This window comes from Cupressus sempervirens, chromosome 5 (assembly GCF_028749045.1).
Source record: "Cupressus sempervirens isolate cs-2001-9-10 chromosome 5, ASM2874904v1, whole genome shotgun sequence".
Lineage (NCBI taxonomy): Eukaryota > Viridiplantae > Streptophyta > Pinopsida > Cupressales > Cupressaceae > Cupressus > Cupressus sempervirens.
Genome location: NC_143122.1, coordinates 616,931,109 through 616,945,862, shown reverse-complemented (window position 1 = coordinate 616,945,862; position 14,754 = coordinate 616,931,109). Strand labels below are relative to the sequence as shown.

The following is a 14,754-nucleotide window of genomic DNA, read 5'->3' as shown; positions in this document are numbered from 1 at the left end:
CTAAGCGCAAATAGACAGGTGGAAACCAATCTAATTTTCCCCCTTGGCTTTGTATTCCAATCGATTTGAATGAAGCCAATTAATATACCATACTAATTTGTTGTATTAGATTTTTTAAATTCCCCTACACTTTCCTTCCACACATAGTTCGTAGGAATGGGAACGTCTAAAACATGTAATAAATTTTCATTTTGCTTAGATTTCTTAGACTTTTATTAGATCTTTTTTGAATCATTAGCCTTCACCATATTTATATTTTGTATATATTGTAGTACAAGTCATTTTGCCTAACTGGAAATTTGTATGCTGCATTCAAACATAGACATCTGACATACAGTCAGAAACATTGATCCTAAAATATCGTTATCTATAGAAAAACATTGTCCTTAGTACAATTTTATGTTTCAAGTGGATGTCTGTGCTGTGTTTGTCATCTGCTTCCCAATTTATGATTTGGTCAATATATTCCTTGTTTTCTAGCTTATAGGTTCTTGTCTAGATTTATTATTTCTGTAATCATACAAGGTTTCAAATGTAGAATGTTATTCTCTTTAAATGGAGTTCCTATATACGTGAGTTCTGTCATATATTTTGTTGCCTTCAAATTTAGTACATGTATTGTTCACATTTGATGTTTGGAGTTTGTTGGCCCTACTTATTATTACAGTCTTTTGACAGAAAAATTCAACATAGAAACAATACTGGTAGAAATTGAAATTGGAATCTATTGTAGTGTATTTTATTGCATAGGTTAATGTTCTTTTATATTATTTAGAATTGAGAATACAAGCAATTTATAATTGGTAAAGCTGGAGCATTTTTACATTATTATTCAATTTCCTAGAGAATTCTGAATTAGTTCTTCATTTTTATGGCATTTGTTGTAACTAAATTCAAACCATCAATGTTTATTACTTCAGTTTTGCACTCGAACTAATTTTTCCGTATACCTTAGTGTACATTTTTTTGAAACCAAAAATCACATCAATTCCTGTATCAATTTATAATATAGTATTAGATTCATGATAGTTCATATATCATCAGAAGTTACTATAGCATATTATCTGCGACTAAAAAATACTATTATATCTATAGTCTCCGCAAATGTGATGCTATGCACAGACATCTTATTAGAATAGATGTTTAAAACATTCTTTTCATGATTGTATTTTGACCAACTATACCTAACACATATTGCACCATCGATAAGCATTTCTTTTGTATTTAGTTCTATAAGCTATTTAAATGTAGATTAAAGCGGGCAAGGTTGTATGCCATAGCTTGTATTTTTGCCACTGCTTTCATGAACTATATCTTGTTTGGCCTTATTTGACTCTTTTTATGTTTTCAAAAACTATTTTTTTGCTAGCACATTCTGGCGTGAGAATCTACAAGAAACTCTAGATTTGGAGAGGATTATGTGCTATGTGCTTACACTTGACAAGGCTTGCCAAGCATATGATTCTCGACATGTTCAACCTTGTTAGGCATGCTCGTCATCTTTAATGTACATTTTTTGCCAGAACTTTTCTTTTATCATTTCTGGTTTCAAAGGAATAAAATATGATGTCAAATGTTTTTTCAATGATGTATGACCATGGTTTGCATGGTGTATTTTATTGGGTGCCATTCAAAACAACTCTTATAACCATTTTGTATTAATAGTATATTAAAATGTTTAACCACTTCATTAAATAATCATTTATTTGTAATAATAAATGGAATCTTGTTGCAAATTTCAATTTTCTTACATTCTTCAACTTTACCATGCAATATTTTGAGGCTTCATTTGCATTGTACATAAGGCAGGGACTCCTGCTGCACACACAGCTCTTGTTTGTCCTAGATTTTAAAACCCTTTTGAGACCTCAATTATTTTAAAACCAAACATAATGTTGACCACCTCATAATAATTAACTACAGTGCAAATCAGTATTTTGAATACCAGCCACAACATTAGTTTTAAGGTGGAATGGTTTATCATTATATTTATATTATTATACGTAAGGGTTTTACAAAACCATCATATGATATCAGTGGTGACTATGGTCAAATAAGGATAGCACACATTCTTATGCTTGAGCTACGGAAGAATCAGGTCAACAAAAATGTCATTGCGATGTTGTCTGGTTTTGTGCTGCCTATATTCAAACACAAACGGTAGTTCCAAAGAGATAGACAGAAAGCAAACCGAGAACTGAGAACATCAACTGCCTTCATAAAAGCTGCTAAGTCTATTATCACAATCAATTCAGACCTTGTACTGTCAATTTTGTAAATGAAGAAACATATTTTAAGGACGTACAATGAAATTAGAGTATTTATAACATTGTATATATTTACCCCAAACATAGTTTAGGCTATTGATCTGCTTCTCTCAGATTCACTTCACTTGGCTGCAGACTAATTACACGAGGTGGGGGAAGTAAATTGAAATTATTTGGTTCATCAATCACAAATCTAGGACATCTATTATAATTATCCACTTGAAAATTTGGATATCATTATAGACTTTCAATTTTTAAGACAATAATACATTTGGAAAGATCAGAAATAGTTGAATGTTTATTATACATACCATTTTTTGCAAATGGGCCAGTCTTTGTCTCAGAACGTCATTCTATAAACGGGGCAAGAGAAATGTTGTTAGACTGAAATAATTTGTACATAACAATACTTTTTTAGATAGATCCATTAAAAACCTTACCTCTCTCCCAACTTCTTGAATCTGAAATGATCACAATCCCAATAAGAATTAGGAAAACTATGGTTAACTTTTAACCCAATAAAATTTAGGGTCAGCTTAAAAAATTTTAGATTTTAATTTTACCTTCCTTAGCGTGTGCTCCTCTAGTTGAAGAAGTTGATTGATAATTTCATCCTTTTGTATGAACAACCAGAGGAAAGAATCATGAAATGGGTTTAGCTGATTTCTCTAAATTTATTTAACCCATAAAGGAAAAGCTTTTATTCCACTAAAATGGCAACCATGAAAATTGCAAAATATATTTCAGTGACCAAGCAGGGCTAAGAGTTTCAGCAATGCTCACTTTTCTTAATCTAACCCTAGATATTGAATTATTGAGTTACTCTTCGAGATTTTACAAATCCTTCAGTGGAAGTTGGGTGAGATCATCACCCATGAAATGCCTGTGAATCCATAAATACATTATAGCTATTACACTCTACTTGGTGCTTGGATAATGATTACGTTAAATAGAAAATAATATGTACCTAATAGCAGCATGGAGTCTCTTATTCTCAACCTGTAATAGTGGAAAATGGAAGGAAGTATTCTGCATATATAACTGCGTCAATCTTGACCACACAATGCTCTTTTTACTATTATTGCTACATGAACTTAAGGAAAGAAAAGTATAGACTATTAAGATATACAAAATGAATTCAAGCTTTGATGTATTCTTACTTGATCTCCATGAAACTTTCCATCTACAAAATGGTACCTCTCTAGAATTCGATCCAGGCTGTTAAAGTTACCAAAATAGTTATATCTAAAATAAATTCGATACAAGCTGTTAAAGTTATCAAAATATTTATATCCAAAATAAAATAGAGATAAAAAATAAGTAAATACTTAATAGTGAAAGACATAATAGTTATATAGATATATGTACACAAATATTTATATAAACTAATATATATTACTTTGGAGATTCAAGATATTGGAACAACTTTCCACTGCTAGAAAATATAAGAAGGGCAACATCAACAGAACATAAAATGGAAAGCTCTTGAGCTTTCTTGACAAGGCCAACTCTCCTTTTGGAGAAGGTAACCTGCTTATTTGATGCATTTTCAATTTTTTTAATCTCAATCTTTCCTCTGCCCATTTTGTTTCTCTAAAGAAGAGAAATTAAGACTAATGCTACGTTACTAATGCTGGACACAGCATGAACATCAATGGCTATCTAGAACTTCAGTATTGGGATTTCTTGAATGAACGCTAGGTGCAGACACAAGGGTTAGAATCAAAGGGAAAAGGCACCATCAGATATTGTACATTCAATACTGTCATTTGACAGGCGACCAATATCACTAGAAAGGAGTGCAAGAAGCACATTTTGGCCGAGTGTGCTCTAACCTATATCCACTCAATATTTTGATAGGTGTTTGGTACTAGATCATAAGGTACACATTGGACCCAAATAAATTCGTTGCATAAATCCTTATTACATGGTGGAAAGTTTCTCCATTAATGTAAAGTATTTTGGCAAATTATTTTCTATCATTGAAACAATTCAATCATAAAGTACACATTGGACCTAAATTAGTTGCATATACCCTTACAGGGTGGAAATTTTCTCCATTACTTCAAAGTATTTTGGCAGATTATCTTCTTTATTGAAACAATTCGATCATAAAGTACACATTGAACCTAAATTCATTGCATAAACCCTTACAGAGTGGAAATTTTGTCCATTACTGTAAATTATTTTGACAGATTATCTTCTATCATTGAAACAATTCGATCATAAAGCACATTGGAGCTAAATTTGTTGCATATACCCTTACAAGGTGGAAATTTTCTCAATTATTTTAAAGTATTTTGGCAGATTATCTTCTTCATTGAAACAATTCCATTAGTTGCTTAAATCTTTTCTTTTTAAAAATTATCTTCTATCATTGAAACAATTTGATCAATTGATTAAAGCATATTTATTGTTAATAATAATATCATGCAGTGCAAGAGAACCACACTAATCTCATCTAGATAATAGTTGTTTAGCCTGTATACAAATCATTTTAGCTCTGTCTTTTAGAAAGAATAGAGCATATTATTAGAAGAAAAGAAAATGAAAGGTAAGTGTTGGTTACACATTAAGCATTAGCAAATAACTAAATTTATCTGGTACAATAAATATTACATATAAGTCAGTAATCAATATGTTATAAAATAATAGAACTTTAAGAGAAAGGACAATAAGGTTTTTTTTTTTTTTAGTTCATTTGATTGATCTAAATTTATATATAATATAATATTAACATGTCCTATTGAAGTTTGTAAGGCAATGATCATGTTGTTATATGTTTCATCATAGATAGAATTATAGATGTAATCTTTACTTGCTATGGTGATGTTGATCACTTATTGTGAAATCATCTTTCAATTATGGAATTATCATTCAATCACTACATATTAAAATTAAATTGATTTGGATCTCTAAATTATACTTTATAATATTAAATCATACATATAGATAGGACCTAAAGCTAAAATAAATTAGGTGAAAATGAACATATGAATAAATTCAAAATGAAAGTTTGGTCATTCGAGCTAAAAATGATAAGCCCTTATTCAATTGGAAAGAAGGTCAAAATTTTAAAAGATGTGATATAAACTTTAACCTATAATTGCCTCTCCAGCTCTACAACATGCCACTCTTGGTTAGTCAGGCGATTTCCCAAGTTCTCCTTTGTTAGTGGCCTCCTCATTGGGCCAAGCTCTTCCTTCCTCTTCTTCCATTTAGGTGGGAAAAAAATCCCCGATCCTTCAACTCCTCATGTTTCATTTGCTGACAAGGTGTTGGGTAATCCTTTGGCCCCAACCCCCTCCATAGGAAAATTTTCTTGCCTGTTCTCTTACCATACCATCACTATTCCTAACGAGATTATTGATCTAATGATGAATAATATGGGGCTTACCTTGGTTGGGAAATTTCAATTGTTTAGACCATCATGGAATAACTCAGGCAGTGGGAGATTTCAACTTGGTCCTTAAAGGGGAGTATTAAAATCAATATCTTGAATAATGGTCTATTTTTTTTCTCCTTCATTTTCCAAGAGGACCCTTGGACTTTGGGAGTGAACGCAAGAAATATCTCGAATATTCATAAATGAAAACCTAAGGACTCAACCATTGACTTGGGGAATCATGCTCCAACATGAGTATGAGTGCCAAAGTTTGTCACTAAAGTTTTGGAACAACAAGGTTTTTAAACATATAATGTAATCCTTCAAATCACTACTGGTAGTTGAAAAGGGACCACCCAATAAAAATCCCACCTCTTGTTTGCCAAGATTTGTGTTAGTGTAACAATCAATCAAGTTCTTCCTTCGAAGGTCACTATTGATTCCAAGTTGGGGTCCTACATCCAAACTATATTTAGTAAAAAAAAGGATCTTTTAGATGTTTAAGATGTAAAAGGTTTGAGCATTTAAATGTGACCTGTGTTAGAAATTTGTCCAAGTTAGAACCTCTTTCTATGGCCATGACTAATAGATATGGGAATTCTATAGCTAGCCCTTCCATATAGAAGGAGATTTGTAGCATAGGCCCGGTTACGAATGACGGGATGGAGTGATGCAAGAGCACCTAGGCAGGCTAAGTGTGAAACCTAGGTATTTCCTTATTTTTGGCTTGTAGTGATGCTAGCCACATCACTAGTCTAATAATAGGTCCTATGTGGTCCTTAGGTGTGTTTGGGAAACTTGGCAAGACCCAAAGTGACCAAGTTGCTAGTAGTTGTCGACTATTGTCAACTAGGTGACTTAGGTACGGTAAAGGCTAAAATGCTTTAGAAAGGTTTCAATGGCTTTGAATAGTTTATTTGAAGTCATTTTATTCATATTATATGTCTACTTGGTCTTTGTTCCAAATCTAGAGGTCTAACTCCATTTAGAACAAAAGTTGCTAAAATGTTGTCATGTTGTCATGACAACATTTTCTTGCAAAAAGCAACTTTTTGCATTTTTTAAGTTTGCAACATTCTAACTATTTAGAATAGTTATGGAACTGATGGAGGAGCATTTAAAAAGGTGAGGAAAACCATTTTCATGGGTTGCACAAGTTGGTTTTGCATTTGTACGAATTGTGCAAGTATTTTGTTGCCAGTTTTATGCATTTGAAGGCATTTTTAATAGAGGAGGATTGACTGGCCTGATTTATGTGTTGGAAAAGTTCTGAAATATTATTTTTCATCTTTTTTTAGTTTTGGTTTGATCATTTCAATTTATTTGTAATAGTTTAGAAAATCTTTTTGTTCTTGCCAAGTTGCTGATTTGAATAAGGTTGCACTTAGAAAATGGGATCTTAGGGCCTCTTCCCACCATTGGAAACCTTTGGCATTTTGGGATTTGGAACTAAGTTCCATATATATTATGTACCAGGAAGGAGGGCCCTTGGAAGCATCAGAAAGCATTTTTAAAGTGATGCCCTAGGCAAGCCAAATGCAACTTGGCTAGGAATCACAGTTGGAAAAATGAGCTATGGAGGGTATTAAGAATGCAAACACCTCAATCCGGCCACATAGTGAGTAAGGAGAAGGTCTAACCTTGCTTCACTCCAAGGGATAGGTCTTGGAACATTTTCCAAGGTGGTTTTCCATCACAATAGCGATAAAGCACTTGAAATTCTCATTTTTGGCCTAAAACTATATTTTGGTTCTATAGATAGTTTGGGGGTTGAAAAATCATAGAATCTTGAAGTACTCCGAAAAGGGTATCCATAAATGTAATTTTTTTATAGGGTTGTTAAGAATTTTTTCAAGAAATCTTATTTCGAGCTATTTAGGAGGGCTAATTCCTAATAGCCTTTTTGGAGCAATTTGGTGTATTTTCCCTAGTAGATTGAATGCACCTATGAAATCAGCATTTTTTAGGGTCATGGATGTTAGAAGGAGTCTGAAAAAACCCTGGATGAAGAACTAGTACCCTTGGAGCTATAGATGGACTTGAGGTTTAGTAGCGGATTGGAGCTGGCTAGTAAGAAATTTGATGTTACTTTGTTGGTGTGCCCCCAACTGAAGGATTAGGATCTCTTGAGCAAGGTCCTAGTAAGAATAGGGTGTGAAGAAGCCCTAGTGGGTCTAGTGAATGACCTAAGGTAGCCTTGAGAGAGCTTGGGGTTTGGAAGCAAGGTTGGGGTGTTACAATAGAGTGGTATCAGAGCGAGTTAAAGATTTGAGAAAAAGTAGTGGATGTTTGAAGCTAAATAATCAGTAGGTGAATCCATGATGTTGACTAATGTTCAATTAGCTAAAGAGGTTAATGAACAAAAGGAAAGAAACTGATTGCTTGAAGAAGCACTAGAAGAGGTGAAGCAAAAATTGGATGTAGTTGCAGAGGAATCTAGGAAAAGGGAAGAAGAAGAAGATGGGAAGGGTAAGAAGGTAGTAGAGGAAGACATCATACCTAAACCTAATACTTTTTAGTGGTAAGATGGATATTGATGCAGTTATGGATTGGTTAGAGGGTATGGAGAACCACTTTGAGTGTGAGGGAATCTCAGAGGCACAAAAGGTTAAGGTGGCTAAGTCAAGGCTTAGAGGCTCAACCTCTAACATGGTGGAAGTATTTACAAGATGAAAGAGTCAACATGGGCAAGAATTCAATTGCAAATTGGAGTGCTATGGCAAGCAAAATCAAGGAGAACTTCCTACCTGAAGACTTTGAGATCCAACTCCATAAAAAATGGAAAGGACTGAAGTAAAAAGATCTTGATGTGACCTCCTATATTGAAGAATTTTAGAGGTTGTGTTTGAGATCCAAGAAGCAAGCAGAGGAGTCACTAAAGGTGGCAAGGTATCTGGGTGGCTTGAAGTGGAACATTCAAGAGGAGCTTAGCTTATGGGCCCCTACCACTATCCAAAGATGTCATCAGCTAGCTTTGAAGGTAGAAGAAAAGAACAAGAGGAAAGGAGATTCTAACTTCAAAGATAAAGGCAAAGGCAGAAATCAAAAAAATCAAAGAGGAGGCTACCAAGGAAAAGGTAGTGATCAAAAGAACCAAGGAGAAAGCAAACCCATGGAGAAAAATAGTGACCACTCTTCAAGAGGTGGTTATAATAGACGGAGAGGCAATCAAGGAGAATCAAGTAGGGGTAGAGGAGGTAGGAGCAGATCTTACTTTGCAACAATGAAGTGTTACAATTGTAGTCAACTAGGCCATCCTGCCTATAGGTTCCCAGAGAAACCCTCTTCCTCAAGCCAAGATAAAAGGCTAGCATATGCACAAGAAGATAATAAAAGTTGCAAGGATGCTGATATAGACCATATTGAGTCTGAAAAAGATGAGAACCTCATGTTTAGGAGGCTGCTAATCAAGCAACCAGCTCTTGATGAGCCTAGACATAGGAGAGCATTGTTTAGGATCAAGTGCAAGATCCTAGGAAAAGTATGCAAGATGGTGGTTGATTCTGGATCAACTAATAATGTAATATCATAGGAGGTTGTTACAAAGCTCAAAGTGAAGAAGATACCTCATGACAACCCTTAGAAGGTTACATGGCTTAACAAAGGGCAATGCATCCTAGTGAATGAGCAAGCATGGGTGGACTTCTCAATTGCAGGATATAAAGACCGATTGTTGTGTGATATTTTGCCAATGGATGTTTGTCATATTTTGCTAAGGAGGCCATGGCAATTTGATAGGGAGGTGGTATATGGTGGTAGGGCTAATGCCATAACATTCAAAAAAGGAGACAAGACTTTCAAAATTCAGTCTTTGTTGGAAGGGGAAGAACCACAGTCCCAATTTCCTAGTGTGTTGCTATGTGGAGTGAAAGAGTTTGTAAAAGACCTTAAGCATAAAGAGAGCCAAGGATTTGTAGTGATGCTAAAGTCCACTAATGAAGAAAAACCAGTCAAGGAACCCTTACTAGTTGAAGTCCAAACTTTGCTTGAAAAGTATAAGGATATAATGAGTGATGGTACCCCAGCTACCCTACCTCCTAGGAGAGTTATAAGTCATCAAATTGACTTTGTACCAGATGCCTCTTTGCCTAATAAGGTAGCCTATAAGCTCACTCCAGATCAGAACCTTGAAGTGGCAAGACAAGTCCAAGAGTTGATGGACCAAGGTCTGATCCAAAAGAGCATAACTCCTTGTGCAGTCTCGATGGTTTTGGCATCCAAGAAGGGAGGAAAATGGAGGTTGTGTACTAACTCAAGGGCCATTAACCACATTACAATTAGGTATAGGTTTCCTATTCCAAGAATTGAAGATCTTATGGATTATCTAGAAGTGGGTATCACCAAATCAAAATAAAGGAGGGAGATGAATGGAAGACAACATTTATGACTACTGATGGTCTTTATGAATGGCTTGTGATGCCATTTGGTCTTTCCAATGCCCCTAGCACATTCATGAGGCTCATGAATGAAGTGCTCAAAGACTTCATAGGTAGATTTGTGGTGGTGCACTTGGATGATATCCTCATCTATAGTAAGACTAAAGAGGAACATGGCAAGCATGTAGAAGTAGTTTTGAAGAGGCTTCATGAGGAGAAGCTAGCTATCAACCTTCAGAAGTGTGACTTCTTCAAGCAAGAGTTGGTGTATCTAGGCTTTGTGGTGTCTAAGGGAACATTGAAGATGGACAAGGAGAAAGTTCCTGCTATCCTAAGTTGGCCTACACCTACCACTACCACTGAGGTAAGAAGCTTCCATGGATTGTCACAATTTTAAAGGAAATTCATTAGAGTTTTTAGTGGTATTTGTGCACCCTTACTTGATACCATAAAGGTGGGAGTTAAGTCTAAGTTTAGGTTGACCTTAGAAGCTAAAAAGTCCTTTAATATGTTGAAGAAGCAAGTAGCCACTCAACCCATCCTACAATTGCCTAGTTTTGACAAGCTATTCACCCTGATGCAAGTGGCTTAGTAGTGGGTGGGGTTTTAAGTCAAGAAGGTAGACCAATAGCCTTCTATAGTGAGAAGCTAAATGAGGCCAAGAAAAAGTACTCATACTATGACCTAGAGCTTTATGACTTAGTCCAATGTCTTAGGAAATGGAGACACTATTTTTTGCCAAAAGAATTTGTTGTGTTCATATATAATCAAGCTCTTAGCTACATCAACACATGGGAGAAGTTGAGCAATAGGAACTTAAAGTGGATGGAATATTTGCAAGCCTTCACCTTTACAATCAAGCATAAGAAAGGACAAATGAACAAGGTTGCTAATGCATTAAGTAGAAGGGTTTTGATAGTCCAAGAGATTCAGCTCCATAGCATTGGAGTGGAGAGTTTTTAGAATCTTTACAAGAATAATGAGGACTTTGCTGAAGCTTGTAAGGTATGCATGGACTTTGAAAACCACTTTCATAGCAGATTTTCATAATACACTTTGCAAAATGGGTTGCTATTTAAGGGTAACCAGTTGTGTGTACCAAGAGGTTCCATGAGAGAGAACCTAATACAAGAGAAGCATAATGGTAGCTTGAGTGGGCATTTTGGTATCAGCAAGACAATAAAACTAGTGCAAAGGTTCTAGTATTGGCCTAAATTGGTCAAAGATGTAACCAAGTATGTGGAGCAATGCATGGTTTTTATGAAGACAAAAGGAGGAATGAGCAATGTAGGTCTTTATCAGCCTCTACCAATTCCCAACCAGCCATGGGATTGTGTAAGTATGGATTTTGTAGTAGGTTTGCCTAAAACTAAGCAAGGATATGATAGCATCTATGTTGTTGTTGATTGATTTAGTAAAATGGGGTATTTCATACCATGTAAGACAACTAATGATGCAAGTAATATAGCTCTCTTTTTTTTTCGAAAAGGTTGTAAGGATTCATGGACTTCCATTAAGCATTGTGTTGGATCAAGATGTGAAATTCATGAGTCACTTTTGGAAGACTTTATGGAAGAAGCTTGGCACTAACATGTCTTTTGGTTCAGCTTACCATCCTCAAATTGATGGTCAAACTGAGGTGGTTAATATGACTTTAGGTAACCATCTTAGGTGCCTAACTAAGGAGTATGGTCAAACTTGGGATGTTATCATCTCACAAGCAGAATATGCCTACAATGATAGCAAGAATAAGACTACCAAAAAGAGTCCTTTTGAAATTTTTTATGGCATGCATCCAAGAGGTGTGTGTGAACTAAGGTGTCTTAGAAACATGGATCAGATTAGTGGTCAAGCTGAAGACTTTGTACAAACCATGAAGGAGATTCAGGAGCAAGTCAAGAAGACTATTCAAGACAAGACTCTAAAACTCAAAGCCAAGGTGGATGAAAAGAAGAAGGATGTTCAGTTTGCTATTGGGGACTATGTGATGGTCCATTTGAAAAAAGAAAGGCTTCAAAAAGGTTTTCCTACTAAGCTACATACAAAGAGGGTAGGGCCTTACAAGATATAGGCTAAATATGGAGCTAATGCCTATAAGGTAGATTTACCTTCTGATTTGGGCATATCCCCTATTTTTAATGTGCAAGACTTGGTGCCATACAAAGGTGACTCACCTCAGATCAGTCCAGATGTTCATGAAGATCTTCACCCTGTTGCAACACCTACAAACAACAAGTTGGAGGTAGAAAAGGTATTAGACTCAAGGGTGAAGAAGTCTACAAGGCATAAGGTGTATATGGAGCAACTCATCAAGTGGAAGCAAAAACTAATTTCAGAGGCTACTTGGGTTTCTGAGGTAGATTTCAAGAAGATTGGCATACCCCTGGACCTAATACCATCAAGTTCTTCTTAGCTCCTTGGAGGGGGGAGTATGGTGCAGGAGCACCTAGGTAGCCTAAGTGTGAAACCTAGGTATTTCCTTATTTTTGGCTTGTAGTGATGCTAGCCACATCACTAGTCTAATAATAGGTCCTATGTGGTCCGTAGGTGTGTTTAGGAGACTTGGCAAGACCCAAAGTGACCAAGTTGCTAGAAGTTGCCGACTATTGTCAACTAGGTGACTTAGGTTCGCCAAAGGCTAAAATGGTCTAGAAAGGTTCCAATGGCTTTGAATAGTTTATTTGAAGTCATTTTATTCATATTATATGTCTACTTGGTCTTTGTTCCAAATTTGGAGGTCTAACTCCATTTAGAACAAAAGTTGCTAAAATGTTGTCATGTTGTCATGACAACATTTGCTTGCAAAAAGCAACTTTTTTGCATTTTTCAAGTTTGCAACGTCCTAACTATTTAGAAAAGTTATGGAACTGATGGAGGAGCATTTGAAAAGGTGAGGACAACCATTTTCATGGGTTGGACAAGTTGGTTTTGCATTTGTATGAATTGTGCAAGTATTTTGTTGCCAGTTTTATGCATTTGAAGACATTTTTAATAGAGGAAGATTGAATGGCCTGATTTTTGTGTTGGAAAAGTTTTGAAATATTTTTTTTCATCTTTTTTTAGTGTTGGTTTGATCATTTCAATTTTTTTGTATTAGTTTAGAAAATATTTTTGTTCTTGCCAAGTTGCTGATCTAAATAAGGTTGCACTTAGAAAATGGGATCATAGGGCCTCTTCCCACCATTGGGAACCTCTGGTATTTTGGGATTTGGAGCTAAGGTCCATTTATATTATGTACCAGGAAGGAGGCCCCTTGGAAGCATCAGCAAGAATTTTTAAAGTGATGCCCTAGGCAAGCCAAATGCAACTTGGCTAGGAATCACAGTTGGAAAAATGAGCTATGGAGGGGATTGAGTGTGTAAACACCTCAATCCAGCCACACAATGAGTAAGAAGAAGGACTAACCTTGCTTCAGTCCAAGGGAGAGGTCTTGGAACATTTTCCAAGGTGGTTTTCCATCACAACAGCAATAAAGCACTTGAAATCCTCATTTTTGGCCTAAAATTGTACTTTGGTTGTACGAATAGTTTTGGGGTTGAAAAATCATAGAATTTTGAAGTACTCCGAAAAGGGTATCCATAAATGTAATTTTTTTGTAGGGTTGTTAAGAATTTTTTCAATAAATCTTGTTTCGAGCTATTTAGGAGGTCCAATTCCTAATAGCCTTTTTGGAGCAATTTGGTGTATTTTCCCTAGTAGATTGAATGCACCTATGAAATCAGCATTTTTTAGGGTCATGGATGTTAGGAGTCTGAAAAAACCCTGGATGAAGAAGTAGTACCCTTGGAGCTATAGATGGACTTGAGGGGTTAGTAGCGGACTGGAGCCAGCTAGTAAGAAATTTGATGTTACTTTGCTGGTGTGCACCCAACTGAAGGATTAGGATCTCTTGAGCAAGGTCCTAGTAAGCATAGGGTGTGATGAAGCACTAGTGGGTCTACTGAATGACCTAAGGTAGCCTTGAGAGAGCTTGGGGTTTGGAAGCAAGGTTGGGGTGTTACATTAGAAAGAAGATATTGTTCAATTTCCTACTACCCCTGAGAAGATTGAACAAAAAGACCATGTTGGGTCTAATGATGAGGAGAGCTCTAGTAGCTTTGATAGTTAAGAACAACAACAACAACAAAAACCTCAACCTTAGTCCTTGAGGAGATCAATAAGAGTAAGAAAGTAGGAAAAAAGGTTTGTTTATTATATGTTAGATTCTAGTTGTGCCTTCTTTTTTATTACTGACACTAATGAGCCTAGATCTATGAAAGAGGCCTTGGATATGGAAGATGTAGGTTCCTGGATTGAGGCCATGGATGATGAGATGGCTTAATTGGATTAAAAAAAATTGGGACCTTGTACCTTTGCCTAAAGGACAAAAACCTATTGGTAGCAAATGGGTTTTCAAGAGTAAATTCTATATAGATGGTAGTGTTGAAAGGTACAAAGCTAAATTGGTTACAAAGGGGTACTCATAGGTAGAGGGAATAGATTATGGTGAAATATTCTCTCCTATTGTAAATTTGACATCTATTAGATTTTGCTTATCGCTTGCTGCATCATATGATTTAGAGATGGAATAGATGGATATGAAGACAGCTTTCCTTCATCATGGTGATTTGAAGGAAGAGATTTATATGTTACAGCCTGAGCACTACATTGTTAAAGGTAAAGAGTATTTGGTTTGTAGATTAAAGAAGTCTTTGTATGGTTTGAAACAATCTCTTAGGATGCGGTA

At 35.6% G+C, this 14,754-nt stretch overlaps 1 pseudogene; it reads right to left on the bottom strand.

Moving 5' to 3' along the window:
• Positions 1 to 2,094: 2,094 nt before the first annotated feature.
• LOC149557400 (truncated transcription factor CAULIFLOWER A-like) lies at positions 2,095 to 3,851 on the bottom strand (annotated as a pseudogene).
• Positions 3,852 to 14,754: the final 10,903 nt, after the last annotated feature.